Source organism: Homalodisca vitripennis, unplaced genomic scaffold, assembly GCF_021130785.1.
Source record: "Homalodisca vitripennis isolate AUS2020 unplaced genomic scaffold, UT_GWSS_2.1 ScUCBcl_3421;HRSCAF=8952, whole genome shotgun sequence".
NCBI classification, from domain to species: Eukaryota; Metazoa; Arthropoda; class Insecta; order Hemiptera; family Cicadellidae; genus Homalodisca; species Homalodisca vitripennis.
In genome coordinates this window covers 149-14,854 of record NW_025779533.1, presented here as the reverse complement: position 1 = coordinate 14,854, position 14,706 = coordinate 149, and the positions used below count along the sequence as shown (strand labels likewise).

The following is a 14,706-nucleotide window of genomic DNA, read 5'->3' as shown; positions in this document are numbered from 1 at the left end:
GCTGCAAGACCTTCGGACACTGTCGCATTATATGCTTACTTTGCCTCTAGCATTTGAGCTGGTCAATGTTGACATTTGCATAGTGTGTTAATAACCTAGTGTTATATTTGAGTCAGGAGCTACTTGCGGAGCCAAGTACATATTTCGTATAATGAATTCTAAGGCCCTTTGTTTGCCAGTGACTTAGAACTGAGTGATACAAGTGTGCACTTGCTTGCTTTTACAAGAATATTCAGAGGGAGGTAGGAGTTACTTTGTAAATAGTGTTAATGAAAATTATATGAGGATTTAATTTAGTAAAATGGGACTTTTAGGGTAATCAAACCTGGGTTCCAATAAATATTTACTGTTAAACCAATGATGTCACATTTCCAAGGAACTTAGTGAGTGAAACTTTTTGATGTTGGAATTACTTCATGATAAATTATGCTTAAAGTGCTTGTTAGCATGCCTAATGGATTTTAATTTTTTTTTACCAGTGAATGTGTTAAGTACCTATTTCCTTGTACAACAAAGGTTGACCTTCTCATATTCTTATATACTTTTAAATATAAGCTTCCTATGTATTTTTAAATATTTTCCTATTCGTTTTATAGTACACTGGGGTACCTAATACTGCTATTCTTAAAAATTATGAAGCTTATATATATATATATATATATATATATATATATATATATATACAAGGTGTTCATTTGAAAACTTCAAAAATTGCTTGTAGAGGCCCAGAGGAGAATATTTTGAATACCTACTTTGAAATTAGTTCACTAAAATGTATTCCCACACACTGTTAACTTGTAACAGGTACTGTGTTAGTTATATCTTATGTACAATGAATGTATTAACAAATTTTTTAAACTTTAAACAGCAATTTCTCCCGACTGGATCAGCCTTTTGAAGTTCGGTTTGTGGCATTGTTTTTAATTCAACTAGCCCTTTAAAATGATGTAAAGCTCAACATAGGCTACTACTAAAGATTTTCTTCTTACCTTCGATGAGATGTTCCCCAAAGGTGACATCCGATAACCATGTACACAAAAAAGTAGCTTAGTATTACCAGTAACGGTATGTTAAATTTGGTTGTGATATCTCTTGTTGTTTAAAAGTTATAAAATTGTCCTAAGACTTAATTGTCACTCTGTATATCCAACTCTCAATATTAAATCCATTTTGGCAATTTCTCTCCTCTCCTCCTTGCTCTCTTAAGAGCTAGCAGGAATTGTTTTCTATCAGGTGATGAATTTTGCTGATTGCATTGAATATTGGCTTTCTTACATTGCTTACACCCATGCAATACTTGTTTGATGTTAGCAAAAGCAAGCTGTATTGATACTTATATTTTCATAAAACTTTTGAAATAATAATAATAATATAATACACCTGATGTGAAATATTTAATAGTTAATATATAAAAAATACACCATGCTTTTAGAATAACCATTCAATAATTTAAAGCAAAAGACATGTACACTAATTACATAATCTGTGTTCAAAATCCAATAAAGCAGAACGGTGATATTGGTAAATTAAAATGTGCAATTTCAGTAGGTGTATTGTAATAAGACAACATAAGAATCTCCATCATGCTCCTTCTATTTTACAACAGATCAAACATAAACATTGACAATTTCTAGCCAAACAAACCTGAAGCATGAACGATACAATCATTTACGCAGACTCCTCCGCTAGAGGTACGCTCTAATATTTCTTGCAACTTTTCAACATTGTTGATATAAAGATAGAGCACCAGAGGCTTGTCTCTAAACACAAATTGTGTATTGGCAAAGGATAAACTATTAAAAATAAAAACTAAAAATTTGTAAAATACATTAGTGACATCATTTCTTCACAGAGAAAACAGAAGATAAACATGAAGAAATCATCCACAGCCCTGCAACTCTAAAAAGACTGATGCATTCCGAATTACAAATGTTACCCTTTCTAAAATGTTTAGAAAGCATTTCATATTTTGTACAATATATTTCATTTTTATTACACAAAACCCTGCAAATATAAATGAATGTGATAAATAAATTATTAAAAATTGTTGGTAAATATCAAGACACTATTAGTTATTAGGTTAGAAAAAAGATAAAAAGAGGAAGAAAAGCAGACAGAATGGAGAATGTAGAGCCCACAACCAGATCTGCAACGGAATCAATCAAGTTAAAGTAATGAAGTTACCAGCGTAGTGCATGACGACTTCATTGATGCTGACAGAACCACTGAGTGTTTGCTCCACCATCACATCCTGCACTCGTTTGTCCGACGTAAACAGGTACATGGTCAGTGGTCTACTTCTGCAACAGTTACAGTGACAGTCACTCCTGCAGTGATGTCAATGAATCCTTTACACGCATAGGTAGAACAGGTATTACATACCTGTGTAGGTATTCGCGTTTAGGTTTAGGGATTTAAAATATCATTACATAATATCTTTCTTTCTCTATTTTCACAATAATTTGCTAACTCCAGTATGAGTAATGTAGGATACAGACTATGAATACAAGAAAATAAAATGTACCATAAAGCTTTAAAAAATGATGTGGAAGTCATTAAACACTCTCAAATCATGTGGACTGACTTGTCAGGTGAAATGATTTACAGACATTTTTAGTGACATCACTGCACATTAATCTTAATTTGGTATACCCACAAATGCTTAAAATTAAAAAAAAATCATAAACAATGTTATTTATACCTATACAAAACACTATTACAATTAAAATTAACAAAACAAGTTTCGCCCTTAAACTAAATAATTAATTCTGAAAGATCAGTTTAAAATTACTCAAAACTTCAACTTAGAATTTTTGTAATACACTCACTGCAATATCCACTTAAATTAAAATCCACTGAAATTATTCAATAGCAAAAAATATTAAGTTCAAATTTTAACCCTTCGAGTGCCGCAGCGTCTACTTAGTAGACGTTGTGAAATGTGCATAAATTGCCGGGCATCTACCCAGTAGACGATTTGTATTTAATTAATATCACATATAATTCATTTTTGTTTTGACAAATAATTTATTTCACGGCAATCTACAAGTTTCGAACAATCGATTGTGATTGATTTTTATTGTTCACCGCCTCCTTGTAGTTATTTGCCATCAGAAAAAAAACAGATGACGCAATAGTTGGTCAGCTGCTACTTGTTGCCATTAACTACACAGTTTGGTTCGTTGGGTATTTACATTATGCTGAAAACTGTTATTATTACTATTCTGCAATTGTGTTCAGTAAAAGTTACAATGCATTTATAAACTTCTTTTTTCGTGTTTATTTTTTTAGTGATGTATATTTTATTGTTGGATTGGTGATGAAGTAAAACGCAAGTTCCAATCAAACTATTGATTTTAGGTGAAGTAAGGTTATATTGTAGGCCTGTGTATATTTTTATATACTTTTTATATAATTAGTATTTTACAGTCGTCTTACTTCATTGAGTGAAATAGGGATAGTTATAATAATATTGTTTCTAAACTTTTGAGAAACTTGAACAAAAATTGCTTTTTGTTGTATTTTGTATATATTGCAGTATCTGGTTAAATATTACTGTAACACACACCATATTATGCATGACTTTTGTTCAGTATTTTATGCTCTTTCATATGGTATAGCTAAAAAAAAATAAAAAAAATATTTTATATATAAAATTTTAGTTCAAACTTGAAATTTATTTATTTTCATTTTTTAGTTTTTTGTTATAACCTATATTTTTTTGTGTAAATAAAAATAAAATTATAATATTATATGGAAAAGATACCTTTTTTTATAACAACACAAACTAAAAAAAAATTATTCAAATCGGTTGAATAGTTTTTTAAAAATAGTTTTTTCCCCCACACGCTTGCAAAACAGAAGGAAATGCTCCGGCAATTTATGCGTATGACTTGGGAAAATATGCTGTGGCACTCAAAGGGTTAAATATAAAATTCATTACAAATTTAATTCATTTTCCATTTCGGAAATTTTATAATTTGAACAATATAATGAGATGCTATTACAATCTAAATAAGATAATTTTTTAGTTCAGTTCTTTAGCCTTGTGGAAAATCTCCAAATCTCAAGTATTCTGCACAAGACCACCTTGAAAAACCTCATGGTTCTAAGACAAGTGCTCAAAGTTTCCACAACTTTCTTTTAAAATTCATTATATATATATATATATATATATATATATATATATATATATATATATATATATATATTAAAAACTATATATATATAAATTTTTTAACTATAAAAACAATAGTTAAAACAACACTGAATAATTAACAGCAAATACACTTGTTCTAATTTTATTTTCACTTAAAAATGATTTAAAATTAAATTTATATTAAATATTACAAGACAATTATGTTAACCATAACACTTGTATCCTTTCTCCTCAGAACCAAAGTTATTTATCATTAATTAAAAATCCGTAACTAATTAATTTTATAAATAAATACAAATTTTGTTCCGGAGATGAAAAAGAGATGTATCATTTACTATCATAACTTAACTAAAGAGTAAAAAATGAAAAATCATATTCCAAGACCCTTGAAGAGTAAAGGACTAATGGACTTACGAGTATCTACCTGTCAAATGAGTGAATAAACTAGAGAAGTAGTGAAGTGGTAGAAAGAGTTCCTCTTTTGCACCATTCTGAAAGATAGCTTCTAGCTTTATACAAGACACCATATTGAATAAGGATGCTCCTACTAAATGCACCCTTGCAACTAGTGAATACGTTTTTTTTTTTTGAGTGGAATATATTTGTTAATTGTTGCTTCTGATACCAACAAATTATGACAAATATTTTGTAACTGTTATAGTAGAGTTTGAGATGCTTATAGAGCAGCTAGTGCAGAATGAAGATACAGATAGGTAGAACCCATGCAAGTACATTAAGTTCCATACTGCTGTGAATCCCCCTCCTCTATGCACTCCTCCGAATCAGAACCTCTTGAAAATGAACCTGATGGAATAATTCTGGTAATATAAATAAATTTTGATCACTAACAATTACTTACCTGCTGTTGATGAAGCTAATAGCCTCGTTAAGCGGTTTATCTACATTAACAATGGGGAGTATCGGTCCAAAGATCTCATCTTGCATGGCATAGATCTGTACTCTTGACGTCAGTTAGTATTGTGGGTGCGATGAAACGGTCTGAGGCATTGCGTTCTCCACCAAGCGCAATCTTTCCACTGTTGGTCCATTATGTCTGACAGCCTCCTGTGACAGGCAACACACGTGAGGTGAGACAATTTAACACATATAAATAGTTGGGAGGCATTGGCGTTCTCCACCAAGCGCAATCTTTCCCACTGTTGTCCATTATGTCTGACAGCCTCCTGTGACAGGCAACACACGTGAGGTGAGACAATTTAACCACATATAAAATAGTTGGAGGCATTGCGTTCTCCACCAAGCGCAATCTTTCCACTGTTGTCCATTATGTCTGACAGCCTCTCTGTGACAGGCAACAAACATGAGGTGAGACAATTTAACACATATAAATAGTTGGAGGCATTGCGTTCTCCACCAAGCACAATCTTTTCACTGTTGTCCATTATGTCTGACAGCCTCCTGTGACAGGCAACAAACATGAGGTGAGGACAATTTAAACACATATAAATAGTTGGAGGCATTGCGTTCTCTCCAAAAAACCAAGCACACTCTTTTTCCACTGTTCTGTCCCATTATGTCGACAGCCTCTGTGACAGGCAACAAACATGAGGTACAATTTTAACATGATAAATAGTTGGACAGCGGCAATTCTCCACCAAGCGCAATATTTCCATTTGTTCCATTATGTCTGACAGCCTCCTGTGACAGGCAAACAAACATTGAGGTGAGACAATTTAAACATATAAATAGTTGGAGGCATTGCATTCTCCACCACTAGCGCACTATTTCCACTGTTGTCCATTATGTCTGACAGCCTCCTGTGACAGGCAACAAACATGAGGTGAGACAATTTAACACATATAAATAGTTGGAGGCATTGCATTCTCCACCAAGCGCAATATTTCCACTGTTGTCCATTATGTCTGACAGCCTCCTGTGACAGGCAACAAACATGAGGGTGAGACAATTTAAACACATATAAATAGTTGTGGCGCCATTATTTATTTTCCACTGTTGCATTGCATTCAGGCAAACAAACGTCACACATATAAATAGTTGGGCGGCATATGCATTCTCACCAAGCGAATATTTCCACTGTTATGTCCAGTTGCATTGCGTTCTCCATGTTTTTCACTGTTGCCCATTATGTCTGACGCCTCCTGTGACAGACAACATATGTGAGGTGAGACAATTTTACCACTATAAATAGTTTGGAGGCATTGCGTTCTCCACAGCGCAAGCGTCTTTCACTTGTTGTCACATTATGGCAGCCTCCTGTGACAGGCAACCACGTGAGGTGAGACAATTTAATCACATATAAATAGTTGGAGGCATTGCGTTCTCCACCAAGCACATCTTGTTCACTGTTGTCCATTTTGGTATGTCTGCACAGCATCCTGTGACAGGGCAACATACATTGAGACAATTTAACACATATAATATAGTTGGCATTGCGTTCTCCACCAAGCACAATCTTTTCACTGTTGTCCATTATGTCTGACAGCCTCCTGTGACAAGGCAACAACATCGTGAGGTGAGACAATTTAACACATATAAATAGTTGGAGGCATTGCTGCGCATTTTTCCACTGTTGTCCATCAGTGCGTTTCTCAGCACAATCTTTTCACTGTTGTCCAATTATGTCTGACAGCCTCCTGTGACAGGCATACAAACATGAGGTGAGACAATTTAACACATCATATAAATAGTTGGAGGCATTGCGTTCTCCACCAAGCGCAAATCTTTTTTCCACTGTTGTCCTCATTATGTCTGACAGCTCCTGTGACAGGCAACAAACATCGCAGGTGAGACAATTTAACACATATAAATAGTTGGAGGCATTGCATTCTCCACCAAGCGCAATATTTTCACTGTTGTCCATTATGTCTGACAGCCTCCTGTGACAGGCAACAAACATGAGGTGAGGTGAGACAATTTAACACATATAAATAGTTGGGAGGCATTGCGTTCTCCACCAAGCGCAATATTTCCACTGTTGTCCATTATGTCTGACAGCCTCCTGTGGACAGGGCAACAAACATGAGGTGAGACAATTTAACACATATAAATAGTTGGAGGCATTGCATTCTCCACCAAGCGCAATATTTCCACTGTTGTCCATTATGTCTGACAGCCTCCTGTGACAGGCAACAAACCATGAGGTGAGACAATTTAACACATATAAATAGTTGGAGGCATTGCGTTCTCCACCAAGCGCAATATTTCCACTGTTGTCCATTATGTCTGACAGCCTCCTGTGACAGGCAACAAACATGATGTGAGACAATTTAACACATATAAAATAGTTGGAGGCATTGCGTTCTCCACCAAGCACAATCTTTTCACTGTTGTCCATTATGTCTGACAGCCTCCTGTGACAGGCAACAAAAGTGAGGTGAGACAATCAATACATTTCATTACATACTCTGCTTAGTTAGCTGAAACTGTTATTAGAATTTAAAACAGTAGTGAGTTTACATTTTAACAATCCTTTGGCTGTTTAAAAGAAGTCCCAAATATATTCTGGTTTTAAAACATGTGTTATACCCAAAACTGTTCGGCTCAAACTAACTTTTTTGCAGTGTTTTTACTTTAAAATGTGTAACTTTTTAAACATCAAGATATTTGATAGAAATTTGTTTTGTTCTTCTGCTAATAGAATTGTCTTTCAGAGAAAACATGATCATGCATATTAAAGTGTAAAAGTTTGTTTGTTTAAATGGTTACTTATAATTTTTGTTAGTAGTTATGAAACATATTTTATGTAACTATTTTATATTGATAGTTTGAATATCTAAAAAGTAAATATAATTATGAACATATCCTTATTATGAAAATAAGTATTTGGAGACACAAGAAAAGAAAGTCACTCCCACCGCCATATGAACTGAACATGTGCCACTGCCATCCACATCATCACATTTGAACGATTCTCAGTCAATATTATATGGAAATGTAAAGGGAAGTACCAAATATTATTTTTATTGAGAATGGAAAATTCAGTTCTTTAACCATTGGTATATTAGATACGCTAGTTAAAAAAAATATTTGACACAAAAAAATAACATAATATTGTTGCAAAACAGTTTTTGGAAAAAACACACAAAGATTACATCGTTCCAAAACAGCCAAAGGTTCTAATAGGTTTTTAGATGAGATAAAAAATAGTTTTAAAATGAATAGATTAATACAACACAATTTGAATCAAATATGAATAGCGATATTGCAGAATATGTCATACCAAAACACCCATAGATGAGATTAAAATAAATAGTATAAAATATAAATGAATAAAGTATTAACAACAAAATTTCAATAAAATAAGAATAGCAATACACTAATATGTTCATTTTTCAATACTAAAAATGGAAAATTCTTTGCATTACAGTCTTTCAATATGTTAGTAGGTTTAACCATATTCACAGATGTTGAGTAGTTTGTTAACAGAATATTCTGACACCCCTTCCAGCTAATCAATCATTACGCTTGCAAATTGGTGGTCCTTAGAGCCCCAAAAAATGGATTGCTTGTAAATCAGGATTTAAGCTGCCATCACATTTAGCTCAATGAGTTGAGAAAATGCAACGCTGTTGAGAAAAGATCTCGCAAAATTGTGACAAAAGTGAGAAAGAAGAATTAAGTGTGATAAGTAAAATATAGAATTTTGAAAATCAGTTTTCAGCGATACTAATATTGTATTTCAATGACACTAAGATCATATATTTCTTCATAAAAATTTAATTTCATATATATATTAGATAAGCAATTTCAATGCATGCCTACTCTCGGATCGAAAAGAACAGATTCCCGAGTTTGAACATTAACCACAAACTAACTAATAGAGCTAAAATTAGGGGAGTTACATTAAACTTACACTTGTTTATTTCTGCGTCCAGACATATAAAGCAAATTATTTACAAAACAATAACCCAAGTTTTGTGAAAGTTAAATTATTCATTGTTAAAACCTGCCATTAGAAGCCGGAAAGCTCCTATGAAAAAAGCTGATGATAAATTATTCAATATATTAAAACAATGTATAATTTACCTACAGCTTCCTCTTGCACTAAGGGCGTGAGTGGACCACGCACGATCATTGCAATAGCGCCCTCGACGGTCTGACGATTTGCACGTTTCAAGCAGGCGCCAGCCTCGACAAATGAATAAAATCTGTTTAACTAAGTTAAAGTGGTTGTTTAAAAAACTATAGTTTTTATTTGTGTTTACAAAAATAAATTTTCTTTAAAACAAATATCATGACTATAAGCTCAATAACGTGACCAATACTGATTTTTTCAACCGAACCCGGCTGAGAATAAAAGTTTAAATGGTTTTACAAACAACTGGTTCGACAACAACTTTTTATCCATATAATTTAAAAATTCTAAGTTTCAATCTCTAAGTTAGTACTATTGTACATATCTTGATTAAAACTTTGGTCTTAATAGGATTACAAGTTTTCCTGCTTATGTATGTTCAACACTGTAGTTTGGTTGAAAAGCCGCCAAAACAGGTACCATTTTTCGTTCTTACCTACATCAAACCTAAATTTAATGTTTGTAAACAATTTGATTTATATCTAGGACACAGAAATAAACAAGCTACATTTCGATTTAACTCCTGTGATTTTCGCTCAACGTTCAAACAAGCTTATCTGTACTTTTTGACGCAAAGAGTAGTATCCAATGAACGCCCATGCTTGATGTTATAACAGCGGTTCTGATACTGATACTACATCGCCATGGCTGACACTTCTAAAAGTCTCGTCTTGGAGCCTGTAACCTACTGGAGATTTGAGGTTATGTTATAGTTAGATTTTATTTTGAAATGTCAGACATTCGTGAAAGGTTAAGCATAACCAATCTAAGCAATTTGTTAATAATGTCTGTTGAAGGCACTAATAGAAAGGTCCATTTCAATGAGGATTAAAAATTGGTGTTTACAAAACAAAGAAGGGTATAGTTTGAATAATGTTGGTAGGACCTAATTAGTTTTTAATGATCATTAGCATCATTTGTTCTACTACCTCTTGGGACCAAACCTTAGTGCATTACCATACTAGTCAGGTACTGGTGGTATTTGGAGTAAATATGTTTAATTACAGTATTCTCATGCTTTCAGCCACCATCACAGGAACGATAGTGCAAATTGATTAAGTCTGCGTCCTGAAGGCAGTGAGTGAACAGTGACCACTGACTTGATGATAATGAGTCAAAAGTCAGTTTAACACTATTTACAAGTTTGTCAAGAAAACCCGCCAGAGCCAGAAAAAAATTTAAAATTATCAGACTGAAACTGCATTTCTCTCCCTAAGGATAATAAGATCAAGTCTAGGTGCATATAAGACAAGAATTTAGCACCCAATACAATGAGGTAGTTGAGTGTTTAAATTCTTTTCTTATTTTGAGGACATAAGTCACCTTGTAATTGTTTGCAGTCATCTCTTACTGGGTAACATAATCTGAACCCAACAAATTTAGGGATGAAGCCAAATAACTAACTTACTTGAAGTGCCTATCAGACACGATGCGGCAGAAGTCCGGAGAATCCTGTGGCTTATCCCCATACCACTCCTTTAGGATACTCTCTGCCTCCTTCAGGAAACTGTTTCTGGACCTGCTGGGAGCACAGGATGTAGTCAGGAGCAATACAGGTTTGGCCAGCATTCACACAATTTGCCCCACAAGATACGTTTGGCAGCTATCTTCATGTTGGCCGTTCCATCTATGTATACTGGGCTGCAAACATACAGTTTTTTTATAACAAGGCATAAACTTAGTTGAACACAGAAAATTAAAAATATTCCTAAATAACTAATTATATATTGAATTGAACTGCTTTTATTTAAGAAATAATACATTACTGAGGTCCCACTAAGTACAATACTTGTCTGCGGAAACCTTTATAGCTATAATCTATTACTGTTAAAGAACATAAATAAATTCAATTGTCTTTCAAGTTCTTCATGTGATTTTTTTAAATCAATTGTGGTAAACATTGGTATTGTACAAGGCGTAAACTAAACTCTCTACACAGACTTTAGGATATTGTTCCATGGACTAAGAAGAGCTAATGATTAAATTTGGCCAATGGTCTATCTTTTTTCATTAACTTTTCATAAAATTATTTTTCTTTTTCTCGAAAATCAAAAGATAAATTCATATTATATTATTATATCACGTTTCAAGATGGCAATGATTTAAGTTTTTAAAGTGTAAAAAAGAAATAAGATTGTGAAATAAAAAATATATTGTGAGAAAGATCTCGGCCTGATGCCTTCATCTTGATTCGGACACTGTAAGGGAAACGTGTTAGATTCTGTCTGTTGCTTTAAAATGTGATATTGAGTTCTGATTTGTGGAATTTAATATAATGGTGATTGACTGCATTGGAATATATCTAGTATTACGAGGGTAAACAATTTGAATTCTAAATTTTTATTTAATTTTAAACTGAGACTCCACAATCTAAAATTTGGTGAGCAGGTGCTGGGTGTATACATGTATAGTACTGTGAAGCATTGGTGATAGTGAACTAAATGTAATAAATTAACAATTGAGTACTGATTTGAGTATATTCCAAATTATTTAATTTCCTAATGAATGAAATGAATAAGGTGAAAATCAACCAATACATGGAGTAAGTCCACTGTTATAGAAATAGAAGTGCAGGAGCGGGAAAGCACTGATAAGTCTCATAGAATTAATAGTGAACATTGTTTTGTGACAAACATTAACACAACCCACCTAACAACAACGAAGGATTATTAACGAGAATTCAAATACAGATCTACTGCAACAGCAAAATTGTCATTGTTTACAGCATCATTAACTGGTATCAAAACCATTATCAGCAAGTACTAAAAATGTATCATTCTTATCACTATATTTAATCCTGTTAAGTGCAGCACAGATAATATTCAGTGATATGATTACACAGGACTTAACAGTAGATTGCTAAATCTATATATTCCTTTATTCTACATTCACTAATACTGCAAAAGCTATGATTAAAACATTTATAACAGAACCATATTTTATATCAAACACTTTAATAGAACGTTGCTCACATTATCATTGTATTTTTATTGATTTGATAGACCGATTACATAACATTTTGATTCACGCATCTTTATCTTCACTCTTCATTTTGGTTCTTTTTTTAATACTCATTAGGCATATAAAAATATCTTTGTCATTCCCTTTGGGTTTAAAATTATGGATTTGATTTCAACTATTTGTTACTTATAATGCAAGCATAAGACTATCCAAGTATCTTAGATTTCTACACTTTTACTTCCAACCTTAAGGTAACCTCAACTAAGATGAATGGGTGAGAACACTTGGGGAAGGTGTTCAACATATTGGATCCATGAATAAAAATATACAGTTCAATCTGTTATTATATAAAATCAAAATTTCTTACATACATGTGAATTTTATTGTGGTTTGGCATTGCATACTTATTTGATACCTCAATATTTTTAAAACTTAAATGTCTATGTTGAAAATAAGAGTGATTATTGGATAGTCTTAACTTCTGACCACTTGAAATATTTGATACTGAACTCTCAAAACAGCAATGTTACACAATTGAGTTGTTTAGTCAAGTGGAGATCTGACAATTAATTATCAATTGATCTCATCTTAACCTGTTCAAGGCCCCTTCTCTATTCCGTAACTTGCTCACTATTGTTATGTACCACAATGCTTTAACCGGTGTACCATAATACATTACGTAACTGGTACCTGACATGCCACAATGAAACTTTAATATTCAATATGGTTACTATTAGTCAGTCACATCGATATATTTATCACAGGTTCACTCACATGCTGCTCAATGCTTAACAACTCAAATTGAATAAGAACTGTAGCCATTATTAAAAAAAAAAAAAACAAATATAAAAATCTTTACTTCTTTTTTATCTATAGATATAACAACATGTCTCTCCCTAAAAATAGCATCTGAGGCTACACTAACACTTTTTTGTGAATTTTTAGAAACATTTTCAACCCACAGGTGACAAAAAAGATAAATTTGTAATTCTTATAAAATATATTTTTTATTGAATTTCAAGTACTTTAAAGAAAATACTTTTTTAAATAACCAAATAGCATTAAAATGTTTTTATGACCCTTTTGGCTGTACAGCCCGGGCCAATTGTTACATCTGCTGGTGGAATGAAGCGGAGTAGAGTTATCAAAAATTGTGAAAATTTCAATAATACTAAGAAGCAAGTGATTTCAATACTGAGAATTGGATTTGACTTATATCTAGTGTTACTTATTAATATAAACTATAAATAATTAGTTACATTAGGAATGCTAATTTTCTGTTTGTTTCGTCTCAATAAAAATTATAAAACAACAGAAATAAATTTGTTTTATTTGTACGTTTTTACACTTGTAGTATTTTCAAGAATTAAATGTGTGAATCATTGAGTTTTTGTTATATGCTGTGGTTATAAGTAATACAATTATTTTCATTGAAATCACCTGTCAGCTTAAAAGGTGGCTACAAAACATATCATACTCGTCAGTATTATTCTCATTAATAGAAGCTTATGTTTCCTTCTACATTATTTGTAGCCACGGTAAAGTATAAAGCCCACCTCTTGCCACCCAACTCTAGAGTGACAGGTGTCAGATGCTCGTTGGCTGCAGCCCTCACGATCTTGCCTACTGTAGTTGAGCCAGTGTAGAAAATGTAGTCAAACTTGTGCTTGAGTAGTTCAGTGGCCTCAGCTACACCACCCAAGACTACATGGTAGCACTCCTACATTCAACATGATCAAATCCTTAAAATTATTGTAAATAAAAATAAACAAATCAAGAGCCATGAACACACACAAGACTTTAAAAAAAAACTCCAATAGAAATGCAATCAAATCAGTTACTGAGCATTTAGAGGCCTAATGGATTATATTTTGAGAAGATTAATGTAATTTTTTATTTGATGACAAATGTTATGTATTCCCATTAACATCAAGAAGTCTAAGGTAGAATGTGATAATTAAGAACTCAATAAAGATACATTACTAAATTGTATGGATTGCTATTTAGCTAAGGTTAAAACTATGTAATATGAAATTTATTCAATACAAGGCTAAACGGTCACCCACATTAAAAAAATCTACATGTTACATACAATTTACCTATGCTATTACTTGCAATAATTAATGCTTAATTATAGGTTTGTTTTTCATGACGCATCTTCCATATAAAAACAATATGTAGAAAGTGGTGTGAAATAATTGTTTCAAATTTTACATTTATCTCTTTTTTTTTAAGTTAAAACCTTAATCTAAATTAAAGTTTTTTTGTAAGAATTCATTTATAGTGGTTTGCATTCTAATTACTTGGTATAGATAATTTTACTCTTATTTGTAAAAATATTAAAAACTACAAAAGTTTTTATACAGATATTTTTCTAAAAATAAGTGCAAAATCAGAAATAAATTTAGTACGGAATGCTACACAAAAATTTGTTTGTGAAAAAAATGTTAAAAGCTTCAATGTATTTAAATTGATTACCAAATGAAAAGCTCAATCAATACCAACCACAAATTCACAGGTGATCTTTTAT

At 32.4% G+C, this 14,706-nt stretch overlaps 1 pseudogene; it reads right to left on the bottom strand.

Annotated features, from left to right (window-relative positions):
- Positions 1–13,896, bottom strand: part of LOC124372520 — a 36,186-nt pseudogene extending 22,290 nt beyond the window's left edge.
- Positions 13,897–14,706: the final 810 nt, after the last annotated feature.